Here is a 21,652-nt window from a genome sequence, read left to right on the forward strand (position 1 = left end):
CCTGATTGTCTTATTACTGATGCAAATTATTTACACGTGGATCATAGTTGTCAAAAAAGAAATAAAAACTCACCGGCATTTGCGGTGATTTCAGACTCTCCCTCCCCCGCTGGTAAAATGCCGGCAATGAGTGTGTCGCCAATAATTTCTGCAACTCGCTGCTCAAACGGCGTGAGCTCCGGGAGTTCAGTACCTTCTCCAGTGGAGCTAACATGCAGATGATGAGCTGCAACTCTCCTTTTCACGTCAACTTTGATGTCTGACCACTTTTTTTTTATTCTTTTACAGTACGATTTTCTGCTCCAGCACTCTTGACAGCGCCTGCCACACTATGCCATTCCATCAATTTTCTTTTGTTGCTAATGTCACTTCCTAATTTACCAAATAAAACATTTTTCCTGGCCTCTGTTTCAGCTAGCAGGAACTCCATTTCACATTCGCTGAAGTTTTTTTTATTTTTTTATTCCCGTTTCTGCTTCTTTCTAGTTTTACTCTCTTTTTTCATATACTTTCATTTTAAGCTGAAGACGTTTGAAAGCTTGTGAAGGCCACACCCATCTCCTTGCACCAATATACCCAATAGCTTAAGATCCTCACTTTTACATATGTAGAAAGTCAAGAAATGACCATTTTATCATTTTAAGTTTTGATCTTTCATCTTGCTAGACTGCCCTTTTGCAATGGCAAGTTTCATTTTCACTAGTTTCTTATCTGCTGTCTCTACTAGCAATTTCTCTTTCTGTGGTTAGAAAATGTACTTTTTACAGAATCAGAAGTTCAAATAAAATAAAAATAATAAAAGTCACAGTTCTATGCTACACTTATTGTCAAAAAAATGCAACAAACTCAGAATCAAATAAACATAACTAAAACACATTTTAACATTGTTGATTACTTCCACCGTATAATAAAATCATGTTTCCCAACAGCTAGGCATGTCTGCATGTGCTTTAAGGTGTACTGGCACCTGGTGCTGTGATATGTTGCACCTTAAACCTATTGTGCCTTTGGTCTCCTGTTCCCAGCTAACCTGTAATAAAAAAAAGCATTATTTAGAAAGTAATTGAATAAACATTTGTTTCACTTAACTTTTGTTACTACTGTGCTACAAATTAAGTGGCTACAATTTATATTTTCATTATAATGGCCTTTTACATGTTTTCTTATTGAAATGAAGATACAATAAATTTAATGAGTGGAAAATGATTCTATATTGTTCTTTAATTGCCTCTCTAATAAACCATACATTGAAAATGTACATTTACTATTCAGTAAAATTTGTAGCACATCTTGTAAATTAAATTGTAATTCTCAATTTCTGAGTAGTTAACAAATGATGTGAACCCAGCATTATAAACAAATGTCTGAAGTAAAAGCCAGCTAGAAAATAAATGAAACAACAATTACAGTTAACTAATGATATAAATAAATAGAAGATAAATTTAGACATGGATCTATAATTGGATTAAGTCTTTTCACAGGAAGATTATGAGTCTATCTTAAGCAATTGTTTCCTTGTGTACAATTTAATTCTCATCTTCTCATCTCAAGTAAATTTCGCTCAGTCTGTTTTATTAGACAAATTAAGATTTTTACTTTACATCATTCATGTTAAAAATAATAATAATCACTACTGTGCTCATAGGATTGTACAATTCAAGAAAATAGCCATTTTTCAAAATAAGTTTTTCTCGTAATCTGTTCTCTGTGGAGCCTCTTAAAGATTTTCCACCGACAGTATAAATGTTAAAGATACAAAAGATGATGCTTGAGTCATAGATGCAGTCTTTAAACAATTCACTCCAAAGGGACAGTTAATAATCCCAAATCAAAAAGCAAAGGATGTTCTAACATTAAAAAGAAAGCAGTTTGTAGTTTACTTTTTCCTTATCCTAGTGTCCTGTCTGTGATGATGTGAGCAAGAAGCAGCCACTAGCAACAAAATGGAATACTTCCAATTTTTATGTCTTAGATGGCTCCAGTAATGCTGTTTTATGTTAGATAAATATACATAGTTCATACGTTTTTATCTACAACAGGGGTCGGGGAAGTTTTTTACCCATTACCCCAAAATTTGTTTATTTAAGTCACCGTTACCTCCAAGATTTGAAAGGAAAAAAATAGTTTTTAATTTCAAATTATTTATTGAATCAGTTTTCAAATATAATATAAAAATAAAAAGATAAATAATAAAAAAATGTATAAAATAAAAGGACAACATTCACTTGGCGAAATGGTGTTTCATTTTTGAAACAATGACATCAAAATTAGGGATCTTTATGAAAAAATGCTTGCACGTTGACCACGTGTTCGAAATACACTCAAATCTGTTTTTATGCGGTAATAGGGACTGCATAAAAAACAAAAACATTTTTTTTTCCAAACTTGATAGTTATAAAAAATATTGTTCACGATAAATTAAGAAAAACCTTTTACTCCCGCCTACCAAATATAGTCTTATCAGTCGTTTTCAAAATTCAATGTAGATCGATGCAAAAAAAAAAAAAGATTACGACATAAATAAATTATTTTTCTAATAGTCCTAATTGAATTTCACAAAAAAAAATGGAAATATGCATAAGGATCGAGGTGTGCTATGGAGCGAAAATGGTTGACGAAAACGTGGTTAGTAGACACTAACGGTCAGCGCAATCATGATACCACATACGTATCACCGGTAACCAAAGTGATACAACACTGTCTTACCTTGATCGTCAAAGTTTTTCAGCAAAATATTGTAGCGATTCTATTTGAGGCTACGGCAGCAGGGTCTCAACAAGCAAAGGGGCATGATGTATGCGCTCGAGTCGTCTCTCCCTGGTGTTGTCGGCAGCGGTAGTGGCTCAATATAGGCGCTTTCAGTTATTGTAGTCGCTGGCGGTGGTGGACTCGATGCGTCTCGTTAATTGCTCCAGGGCGAATCAATCTTCGGTATCTGGTAGAATTTATCTTTGGCCGTTCGCCACCTCCTTTTAACGGACGCGTGCCCCCCACCCACACAGTGTTACCACTTTTGTGTTCGACGCGCGGTGAAGTTATAGATATAGGTTGCAATCGGACCGGGAGCTCACTCTACGAGATATATTCGTTTAGATATGTCACTTTCTAGCGTGTTAACAGATCAGAAAGAAAAATCTAAGTCGCAACAAGAAACAAGCTTTTCATTTATTTATGTACCTATGTCTTTACTGAGTCCTTATTACCCCCAACAATATCACTTTTACCCCAATTGGGGTAATTTACCCCTGTTCCCCGACCACTGATCTACAAGGTGGTAAAAAATCATCTGCCCTGGTAGAAAACGTCATATACAGGCCAGGAGGTTTGTGGCACCATTAATTTGAAAAGCCTTATTCAGAAGGCTTAGCAAACTAAAACTATTGACAATAATGAGAAACAGTCAATAATTTGCATACATATATTTAAAATATCCTACTTTGTTTTTTATAATATTAAAAACATGTGAGAATGGTGATATATCACAGAACAGTAAACATCTTGTCTGTATTTGAGCCCATAGGACAGTTAAGCATAAACACTCACCCACTTGCCTCCGCCTTACTCTCTGTCTAGCTATCTATCCAAACTGCTACACTTCACCAATATACTCACCCCTGCATTTCAATGTGCCACTGGCAGAGAAGTGCATTTATAGCCAGACAGAACAATTATGGAGTCATAAAAACAATATACATATCCCTGGGTCTTAAGGTCCCAGGCACCTTACCTACCAAACACAAGCTATCCTTAATAATTGTAAGGTGAGATCCTTGGTAGCTCATAGATTCCCTGCCATGCATAATATTTGGCAGGATGTTACTTATCCTATTTTAGGGCCGTAAGTTGCAACTAGTCAGTCTGACAGACATTATTAACCTTTTCCAATTGATCTAAATAGAAAAACCAGTCATCTTTGAACATTTCTCTGAGTGGGCCCCGTCCCACTCAATAGTCATTGACCAAATGAACATTTAACTGTAGTTTTCTAATAATGATAAAAGTAATTAATACAATGATGTAGGAGGGAGTGATATTGAAAGTAACATAACTACATATTTCAATGTACAAATTAGTTAATGCTGTCAAATTACACCTTTTGACATCCACAGTTTAAAAAAAAAAAAAAAAAAGAGAAAGTCCCAGCTTTTGATGCTGACCTTTTTTATAACTCTGAAACATATCAATTACTGATTTGTCCTATTCATCCATCCATCCATGTGCATTAACTGGGCTGCAGGGAGACCCTATTTATAAGGGAGGCAACAGGTGAAAAATTTAAATGAATTTTGGACAAAATATGACTGAGGTTAAACAACTTAATTGAATTACTTATTAGTTGAGTCTTTATTGGTAATCTACACATGCATCATAATTATTGTTTGTATGGCTGTTCTTCATTTCCTAAATTAAAAATAGTAATGTTGGATTAAGCAGATTTTGTTCATAGGATTCAATATATATTTAAATATGTGCATAGTACCTTTTGAAAAGTGACCACACTGGCACAATACATGCTTCATAAATACTAAATATAAATAGTAAATTCCAGCACTTAGTTATCCTATCAAATCAAGAAAAGAATTTTATTAATAATCTAGCCTATCAGAAATGATTTGGATTCAATTTGCATCTCCAACAGTAAAGCAGCAATAACACCTGTTCTAGAGCTGTTTGTTTTTAAGTTCAGTATTTTAAGTCAGTTATTTATTTTTACATTTTTGACAAACTTTAATTTGTACTGTTGTTTTGTCAGTACATGATTCACTTTTGTGTGAAGCACAATGGTGCGGTGGTAGCGCTGCTGCCTCGCAGTAAGGAGACCTGTGTTCGCTTCCCAGGTCCTCCCTGCGTGGACTTTGCATGTTCTCCCGTGTCTGCGTGGGTTTCCTCCAGGTGCTCTGGTTTCCTCCCACAGTCCAAAGACATGCATGTTAGGTGCATTGGCGATCCTAAATTGTGCTTGGTGTGTTGGGGGGGGTGTGTGCATGTGCCCTGCGGTGGGCTGGCGCCCTGCCCGGAATTTGTTCCTGCCTTGTGCCCTTTGTTGGCTGGGATTGGCTCCAGCAGATCCCCGTGACCCTGCGTTAGGATATAGCGTGTTGGACAATGACTGACTGACCGATTCATTTTTTTAAATGAAAAAAATGTGAGTGTATCAATGGCTTTGGGAATTTGAAGATCTGGATTAGTTTCCCACAAAGGCTTTTCTGTTCCAGAGTAAAAATCTGTTAGAGTAGTATATAGTAATAGTCAACCCGTGGCGTAGCATACGCTGCATAATTATTTATTGATGTGTTAACACTTCCTGAAAGACACAGTTCAGTGGAATGTGATTTTAAATATGTGTTGAGATATCTCTGCAGTTGGAACGTTTTCGAACAAATAGTGCATTGAAAGACCTGTGTGGAATGCGTTTGTTCAATGGAGTGTGTGTTTAAATGTGCTTTGAGATATTTCTGGAGTGTGAAGGCTTTGGAGCAAATGTTGTATTGAAATTCCGGTGTGAAATGCATTTGTAAATGTTTTTCAGTAAGAGGATAGTGGGAAGGTGACGTCACATCAGTTTGGCGATCACATGTTTGTGAACTTAGTGTGGCCCGGATTGTAAACTTGAGGAGAGGCATGACGATGTTCTCGGAAGTGAATGGAGATAGTAGCTGGAAGCATTTGGGACATCGCCACAATTTCTGCCTCGCCACCATAAACTCCGAACGTATTCAGGTAGTAAGCGTATTGTTGAGCAGACTGTGTGACTATGCTTCCATGACTAAGAACAACAGACAGCACGTCGCCGAAATTATGCCAATATTGGCAAACAAAGGTTACAGCCATGTTGCGAAGTTCAAGAGCAACAGTTTCGTCGATGACATTTTTCCAGAAATATTCGACTGATAGAAACAAACAATTACCTGATGCAGAATTTTGTATAAAATTGAAAAAAGTGTTGTTTTCATGAAATACATTTGAGGCAGTTGTCATGGTAGGCAAATGAACAGTCAACGTGGCTCACAGCTGCATGTGGACTGTAGCACAGACCAAAGTGAGTGAGGATGTGTTTGGTGACATGTTGGGGGTGGACACATGAACAAGCAGTGCACATGCCTCGAGAGCGAGGGTGGATGCAGGAGGAGGGTTAGAGTGGGCAGTCAGGGCTCTGTCGTGTGTACACCATGGTCGGGCGACTTGGTCGATTATATATATATATATATATATATATATATATATATATATATATATATATATATATATATATATCAAAAAATTAAAGGAACACTTTGAAAACACATCAGATCTCAATGGGAAAAAGAAATCCTCCTGGATATCTATACTGATATAGACTGGGTAATGTGTTAGGAATGAAAGGATGCCACATCGTTTGATGGAAATGAAAATGATCAACCTACAGAGCCCTGAATTCAAAGACGCCCCAAAAATCTGAGTGAAAAAATTGTGGCAGGCTAGTCCATTTTGCCAAAATTTAACTGCAGCAACTCAAAATTGTACGCAGCACTTTGTATGGCCCCTGTGTTCCTGACAACATCGGTGCATGCTTCTAATGAGATGACAGATGGTGTTGTGGGGGATCTCCTCCCAGATCTGAACCAGGGCATCACTGAGCTCCTGGACAGTCTGAGGTGCAACCTGGTGGCATTGGATGGACCAAAACATAATGTCCCAGAGGTGTTCTATTGGATTTAGGTCAGGAAAGTGTGGTGGCCAGTCAATGGTATCAATTCCTTCATCCTCCAGGAACTGCCTGCATACTCTCACCACATGAGGCCAGGAATTGTCGTGCACCAGGAGCCACTGTACCAGCATAGGGTCTGACAATGGGTCCAAGGATTTCATCCTGATACCTAATGGCAGCCAAGGTGCCTTTGTCAAGCCTGTAGCGGTCTGTGTGACCCTCCATGGATATGCCTCCCCAGACAATCATTAACCCACCACCAAACTGCTCATGCTGAATGATGTTACAGGCAGCATAATGTTCTCCATGGCTTCTCCAGACCCTTTCACTTCTGTCACGTGTTCAGGGTGAACCTGCTCTCATCTGTAAAAAGCACAGGGCACCAGTGGTGCATCTGCCAATTCTGGTATTTTATGGCGAATGCCAATCGAGCTGCATGTTGCTGGGCAGTGAGCTCAGGGCCCATTAGAGGACATTGGGTCACCCTCATGAAGTTTTCTGGTTGTTTGGTCAGAGACATTCACACCAGTGGCCTGGTGGAGGTCATTTTGTAGGGCTCTGGCAGTGCTCATCCTGTTCCTCCTTGCCCAAAGGAGCAGATACTGGTCCTGCTGATGGGTTATGGACCTTCTATGGCCCTCTCCAGCTCTCCTAGAATAACTGCTTGTCTCCTAGAATCTCCTCCATGCCCTTGAGACTGTGCAGGGAGACACAGCAAACCTTCTGGCAATGACACATATTGATGTGCCATCCTGGAGAAGTTGGACCCTACAGAGGTTGCACAGGTAGTCCAAGTATCGCCTCATGCTACCAGTAGTGACACTGACTGTAGCCAAATGCAAAACTAGTGAAGAAACAGTCAGAAAAGATGAGGAGGGAAAAATGTCAGTGGCCTCCACCTGTTAAACCATTCCTGTTTTGGGGGTCATCTCATTGTTGCCCCTCTAGTGCATCTGTTGTTAATTTCATTAACACCACAGCAGCTGAAACTGATTAACAACCCCTCTGCTACTTAACTGACCAGATTAATATCCCATAAGTTTCATTGACTTTATGCTATACTCTGATTAAAAGTGTTCCTTTAATTCTTTTGAGCAGTATATATATATATATATATATATATATATATATATATATATATATATATATATATATATATATATATATATATATATATATATAAAATGTAAAAAAGCAGCCAGAACTGAAACGAACAATGAAAAGTCAACATGGCTCAGAGGTACATGTGGACTGTAGCACAGATGAAAGCGACTGAGGCTGGACGCGGAAGGAGGGTTACAGTTGGCAGCCGGGGCTCTGTCGTGCATATCCCATGACACTGGAGGAGGGTTTGAGTTGGCGGGCGGGGCTCTGTCGAGCGTATCCCATGACACTGGAGGAGGGTTTGAGTTGGCGGGCAGGGCTCTGTGAGTTGGCGGGCCTGGCCCTGTCGTGCGTATCCCATGGTATCCCATGGTCTTACAGTTACCAGTCGGGGCTTAGTGAATTATATATATAGAATTCCTTTAGTCTCAGGATATACTTGTCTACTATTTACCAGAAAAAAACTGGTGTGTATGTTTTAAAGCAGTCTCCATAGCACATTATAGTGCTTGAGTATAATGTTCTTTCATAATGTTTATTTTATTAAATCTCTCCAGTTCTGTTAAACTACCATATTTTCAGTTTATTGCCTCCCCTCCTCAATTTTTCTTGCCTTCGTCTGGTTCTAACTCATCTTATTTCGACTGCATATTGTTTTTATTATGTAGGGTGGCGCGGCAGAGCATTAGTTACTTTTGCATTTCTCATGGATTTTGCATTCTGAGTTTGAATCATGTACCGAGTCACTGTTTGCAAGGAGTTTACATTTTATTCATGTCTCTGTGTTCTTTCCACCCAAATAGTACTCCATTTCTTTTTCTCTAAACATCTTCACAGACATGAAGGATAGTGTAACTGGCAATTTTAAATAGCTAAATGTGACTGTGGATAACTGTGTTAGTGACCATTATAGTTTTGTCAATTTGATGTTATTTAAACAGACTGCAAACCCTTGCCTAACTGGTTTAAGTGGATATTTTGATAATTAATCTAATACATACTTACATTATGTCTCCAGTTCTTCTGTTTATTGCACATTTATCTTCCTTAATCACTTCATCCCTATTATTTCCTACATAATTCTTTCCATTTAATCTGTTCTCCTTTTCTCTTTTCTACATTTAATAAAAAATTATCACCAAATACCAATTATCACCTTACTACTTTGCTTTCTGCCTCTTTGTGTTTTACTTCAGTTGTTAGTTCTACATTATTTCTGTTTAACTTTTATTTAAGTATGCCTGGGGGTACCATCTAAAATGGTTACCTGGCATTCTATAGAAATTGCATTTAATCTTTGTTTGTAAATGGTTTTATTTTGTGACCTAGTATATTGTGCTTTTGGCTGTTACATGAAGCAGCAATATGTTCACACTCCCAAGCTACTAACACTCTTTACTTGGACAATGTAAGAAATTATTCCATTCCACTCACCAATGTTGATCACAGCAGGTAAGTGTGCTGTTTTTTTTTTTTTCCAGTCTCACTAAAGTTTGTAGCATTCAGCCGTGTTCCAATCACAAAGTACAATGTGTCATCCCTGTAAGATTGTATAGAACCTTGACAGGAAAAACATCACACCTTGGTTTACATGTTTGGACTGCAGTAACACAAATATTGTTTTCAGCTAAAGGAGTTAAAATAAGTCACTGCAGTTCTTTTACCTTTTCTTTCATTTCTCTGAAAAACATTAGTACATTTCTTTAACAATTGTTTCTTTCCATAGCTATCATCTTTAAATGGTCTCGTCCCTACTTATCTAAATTTATCAATACATCTTGATGTGTGGGTCACAGAGTTGCACAAGAGAGAAAAATGTGAATCCTGGTTCCTGAGGAAATCGGCTTTATTGTGATGAAGACAGGAACCTTTGGAAAGCATTTATTCAAATGGGAGCTGTCATTCAAACACTGCAGCATGCAAGCTGGAATGATGACATTGTCTTGCATTTGCTCCCTTCTCATATTCAAAGAATAGATTGCCTTCCCACACAGGCAAGGAGTCAGAAAGTGAGCACACGGTCAGGTCAGCATTTGGTTTTAAATGTTCCCCGCATCAACCAGCAGGCAACAGACATGTTATGCGGGAAGCCTACGAATTTGCAGATACACCAGCAACAGACAACCAGTCCCTGCTTGTGTTAACCAAGTTTTAGTGCACAGTGCAGGTGTGGGGTTGTCAGGGTCTCAAAAATCTCACAATTTAAACTGGAATGAGCATTACAATCTCAAGGTTCTGCTAAAATTTCCAAGGAATAAGTAAACAGTGAGTTGAAGGCTTTGAAATCTGCCTACTTATATAAAAGATGCCCCTGTGGTCTCAGCATTTAAATTCACACTAAAGACTCTACTTTAGTCTAGCATACCCTGACTAGAGCTGCCAATTACTTGCTCATATTGCATCTTTTTGTTAGTTGTTGTTATGTGTTAGTCATTTGCACAAAAATATGACCATGACAATAAACAGTTACTAGTCCTTCTGTGTTCTGTTTCTCTTCTCTCAATCCTGCAGTAGCATTTTGTGCCATTGCTGTACTGCCAAAGTGTTACTCCTGACCATGGGAAAGGTACCAAAGATAATGGGAGCCTTGGAATCCAAAAATGAAAGAAAAATCAGTTTTCTTATTGGACTGACCAGTACAAGCTTATAAAATATTGTCTAATTCTTTGGGGGCAACCAGTTGGCCTAGGTGTTAAAAACTGTGACTATGACCAAGTTTGTCTGTGAATTTCTTTTATAGCTGACAATGGACTCTCAGGATGTTTATTTACTGCAGCAGTACTGCTAACTGGTGTTTTTGTTTTCCTCTCATCCGATGTCTACTGTGCATACTACCTTTTGGCTGTCTGGACTTTGAACTCTGTGCTGACCTTCTGCTCACAGATCTGCTCCTCGTAGTGATTTTATATGCAGTACATTTGATACTACTGTTTTTTTTTTAGTTTTACTGACATAATTTATTATGTATTACTATGTATTTCAAATCATTTCTATCTATTCACTTACCTACTATTTATTTATCTATTTTATAGTATAGTATAGTTCATTACCTGTCTCACACTTGTCATGTATTTATGTATATTTTGCACCACGGTCCTGGCGAATGTAATCTCGTGCCATTTTATGCTGTACGGTAATCCCTCCTCGATCACGGGGGTTGCATTCCAGAACCCCCCGCGATAGATGAAAATCCGCGAAGTAGAAACCATATGTTTGTATGGTTATTTTTATATATTTTAAGCCCTTATAAACTCTCCCATACTGTTAACATTATTAGAGCCCTCTAGACATGAAATAACACCCTTTAGTAAAAAGTGTAAACTGTGCTACATGACAAGACAGAGATGACATTTCTTTCTCACAATTAAAAGGATGCAAACATATCTTCCTCTTCAAAGAATGCGTGTCAGGAGCAGAGAATGTCAGAGAGAGAGAAAGAGCGCGCGACAGAAAAGCAAACAATCAAAAAATCAATACTTGCCTATGGGCTTTTAAGTATGCCGAAGCACCACGATAAAGCGACGTTTTTTAGAGGAGCGTCCGTATCTTCTAAGCAAACAGCCCCTCTGCTCACACCCCTGCGTCAGGCGCAGAGAATGTCAGAGAGGGTGAGAGAGAGAAAGAGAAAAGCAAACAATCAAGCACCACGCGGGAAGCATATCTTATATCATTGAGGAGTTTTAGTTAATATGCAATACATGCTTTGATTGGGTAGCTTCTAAGCCATCCGCCAATAGCGTCCCTTGTATGAAATCAACTGGGCAAACAAACTGAGGAAGCATGTACCATAAATTAAAAGACCCATTGTCCACAGAAATCCATGAACCAGTGAAAAATCTGTGATATATATTTAGATATGCTTACATTTAAAATCCACGATAGAGTGAAGCCGCAAAAGTCGAAGCGCGATATAGCGAGGGATTACTGTAATACTAAGTATAGGTGGTAAGAAAATAAAGCCACTTGACTTGATATCTTAGCTATAACATTAGTGGATTATATTGTTATTTATGTTAATCAGTTTGAAATTTCTCTGTTCTACTATATCTATAATGTAATCTGAACTTTTATTTGTGTGCATCATGTAATTTGTGATTTAGCTATAAATTTGTTACAGTGATTGAACTGAACTGAGTGCATCTTGCCAGACCTCTGCTATCAATGTGAAATAAACCACTGTGATCTGGGAAAACTACTTCTCTTTTATTGACTTGAGAAACAGGCCAAGGTTGACTGTCCTCCCACTACATACATGTCCTCATTTAGTACCACTACAGCAGTGTGGGAGACTAGTCCTAGCAGCCCTTTTAGACCCTGTCAGACTAAGCAATAGTAAGTGAACCGTAGGTAAAATAATAACACAGGTTACTAACCACCTATGAAAACTGCAATTCCCTGCATTCTCTTTGCACACTCGTCAATCAGTGCTATGCAAACCCTTTAGTTTTCATGTTTACAAATCAAAGATTTAAAAGTTCATAGTGTGTCCCATGGTTTAAGTAACAGAAACACAGATGAGAAATTTACTAGTACACTTACCCCTTCTGAATTTAGAAAAGAAAATTGCCTCCAGCCCATCTTCTGACCTCATCCTTATGTGACATGCAGTCTTCATGAAATGAAAAGTAATGTTAACCTTTAAAATGTGCAACAGAAACCCACCTGCCCAAAATATTGGACAATTTACTGCCCTCAGCTAGTTTCTGTGATTTACACTGCTCTTTATCCAATTTAGTATGACATTTCCCCACTCAATGCCTTCTAGAGTAATACAGAAGATACTAGGAGCTAGTGAGAGTCAGAATAAGGAATTATAAGTCACTTTCTCCCACGGCAGAGAGAGAGGGGTTAGGAGCATGTGCTGATACAGTGTGTTGCCATACCCACCACATGACAAACCACTTCAAGATCCCAGATTCCCTGCAGAGTGTTGGAAAATGACCACAGTAACACCATACCAAGAATGCCTCTGACATATTACTTGAGTGAAGTCAGGTGTACAAAAAAGTTAAGGACATTAGGAGAAGCATTGCTTAGCAAATGGAAGGATTGTTCCAGTAGTACTCGTAAAGCTTCACATGTGAATTGGACTGTGACGCCAGAAACTTAGAAAAAAAACTGGCTGAAATTGAGAAATCTGTAAAAAAATAATAATAATTTCACACACATTGAAAGCATAGCCAAATGCCTTTCGTGGCTTAATTTCACAATCTGTTGGTTGGCAGCACTCAAATGGTGTGGCAGGAGAAGTCAGTAGTCCAAATGGCCAAAAAATGCTCAAATGGAGCCCAACAGTTCTCAGCTGCTGATTTTCATGTTTATTTCCAAATGAAGCTACATCAACAAAAAGATGACTGAAAAATGACTTCATGGACTTTTGTTACTCAGTTAAGATTTATTCCGAAGCAAAACTATACTTTCTGGAAACATTTTTAAATAGATACAAATACACTGAGGGAAAATGTTGTTCAAAACATGGAAGGGAAATGATGGTGCTAATACTTTAACACTAGAAGGTGGAACCTCTTCACCTTATGCAACTGAAAGGGGTTTTGAAACTGAACATTTAACAGTGTCATTTACAGATAACTAAGTAGGGCTTATTTATATGTGCTCTTTCGGGATAGTAGAGGTTACAGAAACTTTACCAGTTAGCATTTTGGGAGCTTAGAATAGACGTAGGGGTGGAAAAGGTGTCCTAAGGAAATGAATAAGGATGACAGAAATACGCATAAGCCACTGGAATAATGTGAATTACCAACCCCATGTAACATAAGACCAAACATATATCACCCTGATCTACATAAAATAGGACACCCACCTCCAAGTAGGACCCAAAAGTTCTTAACACAAGTTCCTCACACAGCAGTGGACATTTCAGTTCATGAGCTAAAAGTTGTGGGTATGGTGTATGGCTATAATGGCAAAGTGTCAAATGAGAAGGAAAGAGTGACAAACCTCAGAGAGAGAGAGAACTATACTGATAGTTAAAATAATATTTGTACAAAACAGAATGAGATCAATAGTAATCATCTGGGGTGATGACAGCTGTAATTAGTGGGTATACGCTAAAAAAGCACAAATAAAGGAGACCAAATGGGACAAACAAGAACCATGCACAACTCTTCCTGGCTTCTAGGAGGAAGTATTCAGCCAATGACTGGAATAGAGGACTATTTACTGTATTAAGAGGAAATGATTATGCAGAGCTACCTCTCACACTTTTGATACCTTTAAGGAAGAGCAAGAATGTTGACTTTTGTCGCTCGACTGACTAGCTTGGCGACTTGTACAATTTCACCACCCAACTGACCCTTGAATTGACTCTAGAATATGTCCTAGAAATAATCTCATTTTAAGGGATAATTAGGGTAAAGGCTCACTGGCAAGTGCAAGACAGACTAAGACTTACAGCAATTTAGATAAAGAATTGGGGGTGACAGGGATGGCTTCCAAATAGTAGTTGTGACTCAAAGTCAATCCAGTCATGGCAAGGAGCAGAGGTTTTGATAATTTTTGTCCAGTTTTTATAATAATAATAGTAATAAGTTTTATTGTATGATCTTTTGTCCCTTATTCCCTTGTGTTTTTAAAATGAATGCGCTATTTTAATGGAATGCTTTGGCATTTATCCAGGTGTGGAGATGGATGAATACATTAAATAAATATATCTATATACTGTATACACAAATAGATACTCTGTCTCTAAAATAAACTGTAGTGTGTATTTCATAGTGTTCAAAAACTATCAAAATAAGTAGAATTATACTCGGTCATCCTGGAAATAATTTATTTTTTTCATTTACAGTGTATTGGTAAGACAATCACTAGAAATATCTGAAATATTTCATAAGCAAAACTGAGCAGTTTTGAACATAGTCATACAAAGATTAATGTGCTTTTTTAGAAAACGGAGAAAAATGACAAAATACTTTACAAAATTAAATCATGAAACATTAAGTATTTTTGCAAGCACTGCTGTTTTCAACTTTGCTTTTAAAAGTTACTTTTTTGGCATGACATATACACTTATTATTGATGCAAGAACACTTGCAATACCAACAAATGAAGCTCTGCCAACAAATCTGTGTGTCATACCAATCTGGTGCTCTGTCAAGTTTTTTTTTACTGCTGTCAAAAAGCTTTTGAAAACTGAGAAAAACATTTCTACTATTCCACGTTCAAATATGCAATAGTACTGAAGTGTTCACTTGTGTTTCTTATTAACACTATGTTTTCTGCTTATGTGCAGACAAACAATGGTCTGCCTTAACATTCTAATCCTGACTAAATCAAAGTGTTCTCAGTATTTTTTAATGTTTGGACTTTCATTTAGAAGATTTTATAGGTGCTAAGTTACTTACTGAGCTTACTTACTTACTGTACAACACAAACTTGTTCTACTGGCTTGGAAAGCTGATCGTGAATATACACCAATCAGCCACAAGATTAAAACCAACTGCCTAATATTGTGTGGGTCCCTATTGTGTCACCAAAAAGCTGTGACCCATGCAGGAATGGAACCCAGAAGACCTCTAAATGTGTCCTGTGGTATCTGGCCCCAGGTTGTTAACAGCTTTTTAAGTCCTGTAAGTTGCAAAATGGGATCTCCATGGATCGAACTTGTTTTTCCAGCACATCACACAAATGCAGGATTGAAATTGAGATCTGGTGAATTAGGAGGTCAAGTCAAAACCCCGAAGTCTTTTTCATTTTCTTCAAACCATTCCTGAACAATGTTTGTATTGTAGTAGGGCACATTATCCTGCTGAAAGAGGCAACTGCCATCAGGGAATACCGTGACAATGAAGGGATGCACTTGGTCTGCAACAATCTTTAGATAGGTTGTATGTGTCAAAGTAACATCCACATGAATGCCAAGATCCAAAGTTTCTCTACAGAACATTGCCTAGTGCATCACAGTGCATACACCTGCTTGCCTTCTTCCCATAATGCATCGTGCTGGCATCTGTTTCTCTAAGTAAGTGACACACACACCTGACCATTCACATGATCTAAAAGAAAACATAATTAACATAACATCAGATCGGGCCACCTTCTTCCATTTCTCCATGATCTAGTTCTGATGTTGTAATAAGTGTATATGTTTAATATGTCACTGGGCTCTGTACAAAAATATTTTATAAATCTACTTTTCTTTCTATTCACATGTACAGCTAACACAAAGCCAGATTTAGCACGCAGGAGCTCACCATATAAGAACTGCTAGGCAAGTATTAGAAGACAAGACAGAGGCAACTGGGAAATAACCATTGTATACTATTTCTGTGTGTCAAACTCAGCCTCGCTTGGAATGGCATGATTCACCTAAGTAGGGTCCTGCACATGAAAAAAGAGTACAAAGCCTTGGTACATTGCCCGGCACACCTTTGAAGCCGGTGGACAGATGGGAGATAATGTCATCCGATCCTGAAAACTCTTCCAACGCAGCGATGAAAATAACACTCTATACATTGGGCCCCCACTTCCAAACTGGGTTCTTGTTATGGCTTCCTTCATCTGTTATGCAGTGTAAACTGTCATTAAAGAAAGCAAAGTTATTTCTCCTATGTGATTTCTTACTGCCGTATCACTAAGGGAGGGATATCTCCTTTTTATATTATATCTATATAGTTTTGGGTTATGTAACATGCTGCAATTACAAAAGAACTTATTCCAACAAGGGAGCTAGTGTCCCCTGCTGGATACAGATGCTCACATTCCAATTATAGGCACTTGCAGCAGATGACAGGGATCAGCATGGGCGCTATGCAGCTCCTTACATAGCAAGCTGAGATGCATAGTGTGTCCTGACACCTTCCACTAAAGGCTAGTATGTTTTTTCAGACATTTGTGCTACAGTAGCTATTCTGTAGTATCTCACCAGGCTAACCTTCAGTAACCACACACATCAATGAGTCTTGGTCGCTCATGCCCCAGTCGATAGTTCTCCAGTTGTCCTTCCTTGCACCACTTTTGGTAGGTACCAACCTCTGCATACCCTGAACACCCCACAAGACCTTCCATTTTGGAAATTCTCTGACTCAGTGCAACCATCACATGCTTGCCCATTTTTCTTGCTTCCAATACATCCCTTTCAGTAAATTTGCTGCCTAATATATCTCACCCCTTGACAGGGGTCATTATAACAAGTTAATCAATGTTATTCACTTCACCAGTCAGTGGTTTTAATTTTGTGGCCAACTTGTGTGTGAATTAATCCTGTAGTTTGCTCTTTACTTTTGTTATTTTGCCATTTACAATTGCTATGTATTGCAATTTATGATTTAGTTCTCCTGGATATGTATAGCTCACTGTAATACTTACTGTTTAAAACTGGTCACCTCTTGGTATCTTCCAGTGATACATTTCATTTATATTTAGTGTTTATGGAATTGATACTATATTTTATTCTGTTTATTTAGCAAATGATCGTGTGATGTTGCATACAGCTAATAGTGCTATATAAAACAAAGGCTGCTTGATTACCAAGTACATTTTACAACAAAATGCAGTTACAGTATAGGTGGTTTGGTATTAAACTGGTAATATGGAGAAGAATGGTTAGCATCAGCAGTGCATAGGACTGAGAAGATAAATGTTTAGGAAGCATAGGGTTTACATTTTCATTAAGTGTACATTATAAATGTATTATAAAAAATGAATGCCAGTTGCTAAACTTCAGCATTGTGTATTCATTTTCCTTATAGGGGATACAGTAAAAGATTATTTGTTTTCTGTTCTGCTGTATCTAGGTTGTCCCACAACATGTCTTTTTTTCTTTTTTTTTCATTGAATAAATTTCATGATAGTATATGTGCTAAATAATTCATATTTTAATTTGGACATGGTCTAAAGTCTAAATTTACTGAATTTATTTAATTTCTGTAGCCAATGCAAACAATAAATATTTAATATAAGCATTTCCATGAAATTTATAAATGTATTTGCTTTATGTAGATAAGGATCAGCCTCACAAATCAAAGTTAAAATAATATCTTTTCTAAAATAAAATAATTTCATGGAACATTGATAAGAAATCAAAACTCAATTAAAACAACCTTAACTGTATTTTCTTTTTTCATTTCAGCAATGTTCTACTCTGAATATACAGGAGCTAAGAGGTCATTTTTGAGAACTTCAAATTCAGAATGTGAGTTAATCAGCTGAAGAAGCCCCAGAGGCTTCAATGTTAGAGGAAGAAGTCAGGGAGGAATATCTCCAGGGAGAGCTTTGCTCTCAAAGAATGTAAAGTGAGCTTTTAGATTCTACGTCCGTCATCAACAGTTCTCTCAGTTGTGCTTCTTTAGAGATGATGTTTGCTTCATTAAAATGCCAGAGTGTTAACATTAACAAGTTTTAAAAGCACTGCTTTCTGAAAACAGATTTTTTAGCCTGTAGAAAAGCACATTTTTTATAATTTCTGGTAAAGGCTAAAATACTTTTCTGTCTTCGGGGTTGCAAGTGTCAGAAATGAACACCAGAGCACTGCAGTTAAACCTGCTTATTGTGCCTCAGAGCTATTACAAAATATATAACGTGATCAAGGCATGTCAAAAAGCTTGTGCTGCCTTAGCATATTTACTAACATTATCCACTGAGGAAGTAAAAATATTGCACAGATAATGTGCAGCCACAACATATGAGACTGAAACCTGCAGTAAAACATCACTGCTTTTTAATAAATTGATATATAAAATATTTAAACGGGGAAAAAACAATCAACAAAATATAAATATTGCATGCAGTCAACAGAATCAGTGTCTTGAAAAGGGTCTCAGCCTTCATCCTAATTTTATATATGAAAATCTTACAACCTGGGAATTTGCTGTATTAGATTTAAGTAAATATTTGTGACTCACAGATGTGTTTCCATACTGCCTGTCATTAAATGAACTACTTTAGCAAACCATTAAACCATAAACATAAATAAGTCAGTACTTCATCACTATATCTGTGGTACTGTAGCTGTAACAGCCAGTAATGTTTTAGGAATGTTCTCCATCAACTTTAAACATCATGGCAGTACTAGCCCTATCCAATGGTAAGATGAGTTCTAGGCGTGTCTTATTAAATTATTATAGGTTTTAATGTTTTTTAGGAACAGCCCTTAACAACCAGGGCCACACTTGTGAAAGTGTGTGACTATAATTAAGAAAAATCTGCTGGGTGGTCACGGGATAAGAGTAACATGGAGTGAGTACTGAGGAGGTAGAGTTGATAGAGGTACATAGTCAAAACAGGAATGAGCAAAAGAACGACAAATCGCTCATGAAAAGATCATTTTGGCTCAGAGGTATTCAATGGCAAAAGGACAAACAGTGTTGGCTCCACTGACGTTCTTAAAGGAACAGGATAGTTGACTGGGACAGGGGTTCTGGGGTGCGGCTTTGTTCAAATCTGATGATTTTAGGAAAGGGAGCAGCGAAGAAAGGAGAGCCAATGCAGGCGAATGTAGACAGAAGGATCACAGTGTAGTGGCATCCATGCCAAGGGTAAGGCACTAGGGTGGGCTGTGGGCATTGACTGAGGCTTCAGCTGAGGAGGTGTGGTGACCAACTTAGGTGGCAGATGAGGTCTGAGGTGACAGAACAGGATGACAGGTGGGCTTCATGATAAGGGATCTGTTAGGAGAGGAAATTAATGGATTGGTTGACTTTTAAAAGTATTTATTGGAGCACCCCATGACAGTAGTTTGTAAGGACAAGATTTGTTTTAAAAAGATTTATTTATTGAAACACTACCATGTTTTATCACTTTAATTCTATGATTTTAATGAATGCCTGCACACAATTTTGAAAGGCATGAATATTTTGAGGTATGGTCTTATTAGAAAACACTGTGATGTTGCTTTCACAGTGAAACTTGGATCATTGTCCCATTGAAGCACAGCTTTCTGACACAGATATGTAGGCTTCTTATGCAGTATATTCCTATGTTGACCCTTTTCATCTTTCTGAACATACTGCCACACTTTATAATGTAGATATTATTACCTGTCTGGTGTCCTGTATTGATGTGCCTCACATTCCACTTACGATTTATGGCCAAAAGTTCAAATTTAGTGTCATCGGAGCATAAAATCTTCCACCACATATCAGCAGTGCTCTTTACATGATGTTTGTTTGTTCATCAAGGAACTCTTCCTGGGCACTCACTCCCACAATATTGTTATATTAACATCATGTTTAATTTTTGCCACTGACCTTTGTATTTCAATCCTACTAAGATTAAAGGCACTGGTATGAATTCAGGCATGCAAAAACCAAAAGGCCCGAGACTTACACACTTCAAAAAGGCTTGAGACCAAAAAAAGGTGTCAGACTCCGCTTCATAGAGTAGATCTCAATGGGCAGTGTGTGTGGTACCCTTTTTAACTGAGGCACATTTGGGCTAGGTCATCTATCATTTTTTTACTGCATTGTACTAGCAGGTTTTGTACATCTCTCAGCTCCAATTATCACAATATGGTTTAAATATTTGGCATATGGACATGGCATCATAAAAGATACCATTGGGAATTTTGTTCATGTTCAAAAATTGTGATAGTGGGTATCCTTGTCGAGCACTGCTTTCTATTTTGCCAAGTATGTGACTTCTGGACTAGTATCAAGTAATTTAATCCAGATATATAGTAGACTGTGTAGTAAGTAAATGAGATGGGTCTAGCTGCAGACCTCCACAACTCCACAATTCAGGAGCTCCACGGGACAGCCAATAGGATTACAGGTTTTTGTTACTTGGTTTACTTGACTTGAGTTAGATAACCCTCGCCCAGCCGTAATCTTAACCATAGTGTAACCAGGCATTCTTACTGACATATAATATAAAGCGACAACCTCCTCAATGGAGTGGAGCTCTGGGGGTCTGTAGCTACAGTCTGTTGAGATACTGTAAATAGTCCCATTCAACTTTCTCAAAAGCTTTGTTTGCATCCAGAAGACTTCTGGCGAGTCGGAAATTTTTTGGAGAGTTTATTACATTAAACAGGCGTTAAAGGTTTGAGGCTCAGTGTCTGTCTTTTAATACATCCACTTTGGTCTTGTGATATTACTGAAGGCAGCACTTTCTCGGTCATTCTAGCTGTCATCCCAGTTCTGACTGCCCATTTCCACCAATGCAGAGTAGTGTAAACTATCATGTTACTTCTCAATAATCTATTCAGTTAACACACAGTGGCTGACTTCTCTGTTCCACCAGTTGACCTAAAGATGGATATTGTATTTTGTGTATTTCAGATTATATAAATATAACATTCAGGGATTTGGAGTTCTGGATTACAATATCTGGTAACATTGCCATGTTTTATTTAGACTAAAATCTTGTGTAGCACTTTTTGCCCAGGCCTCTAAAATACTACACCGAGCTGGATTATGACAGTCAGGGGCTAAATACCCTTTTAAAACACTTGCACATGTAACATTACTTGTTCTTCCATGCCAGTAACTATAAATTCTCTGTAAATAATGAGACTGAGAAACATCCAGAAATTCCCTGGCATTAAATCATAGTAAGAATTATGGAACTTAATATACAAAGAAATGAATAATAATTTGAAACATAGCATCCTTATGATTGAAGCAGGACTTATTCTAAAAAGGCCTTATTATCAGTTCTGAAAGTCAGGGGGGTAAAATGTGGGGGAAACCTTAGGGGCGAATTTAATGTGATGATCAGAGAACCTCACAGACAAGCCTGATTCATACATGATATTTTCAGAATGGGTACTGTTAACTGATGCTGGAAAGGATTTATTAAAAATGAGTGAGTTTTCTTTTAGGGGTACTCATTTTAGTATTTAGTGATGCTGTACTTCAACCTCTTTATTCTGGAAACAGCAGAAACATGAGCAATGTATCC

The sequence above is a fragment of the Polypterus senegalus genome, chromosome 1 (assembly GCF_016835505.1).
Source record: "Polypterus senegalus isolate Bchr_013 chromosome 1, ASM1683550v1, whole genome shotgun sequence".
NCBI classification, from domain to species: domain Eukaryota; kingdom Metazoa; phylum Chordata; class Cladistia; order Polypteriformes; family Polypteridae; genus Polypterus; species Polypterus senegalus.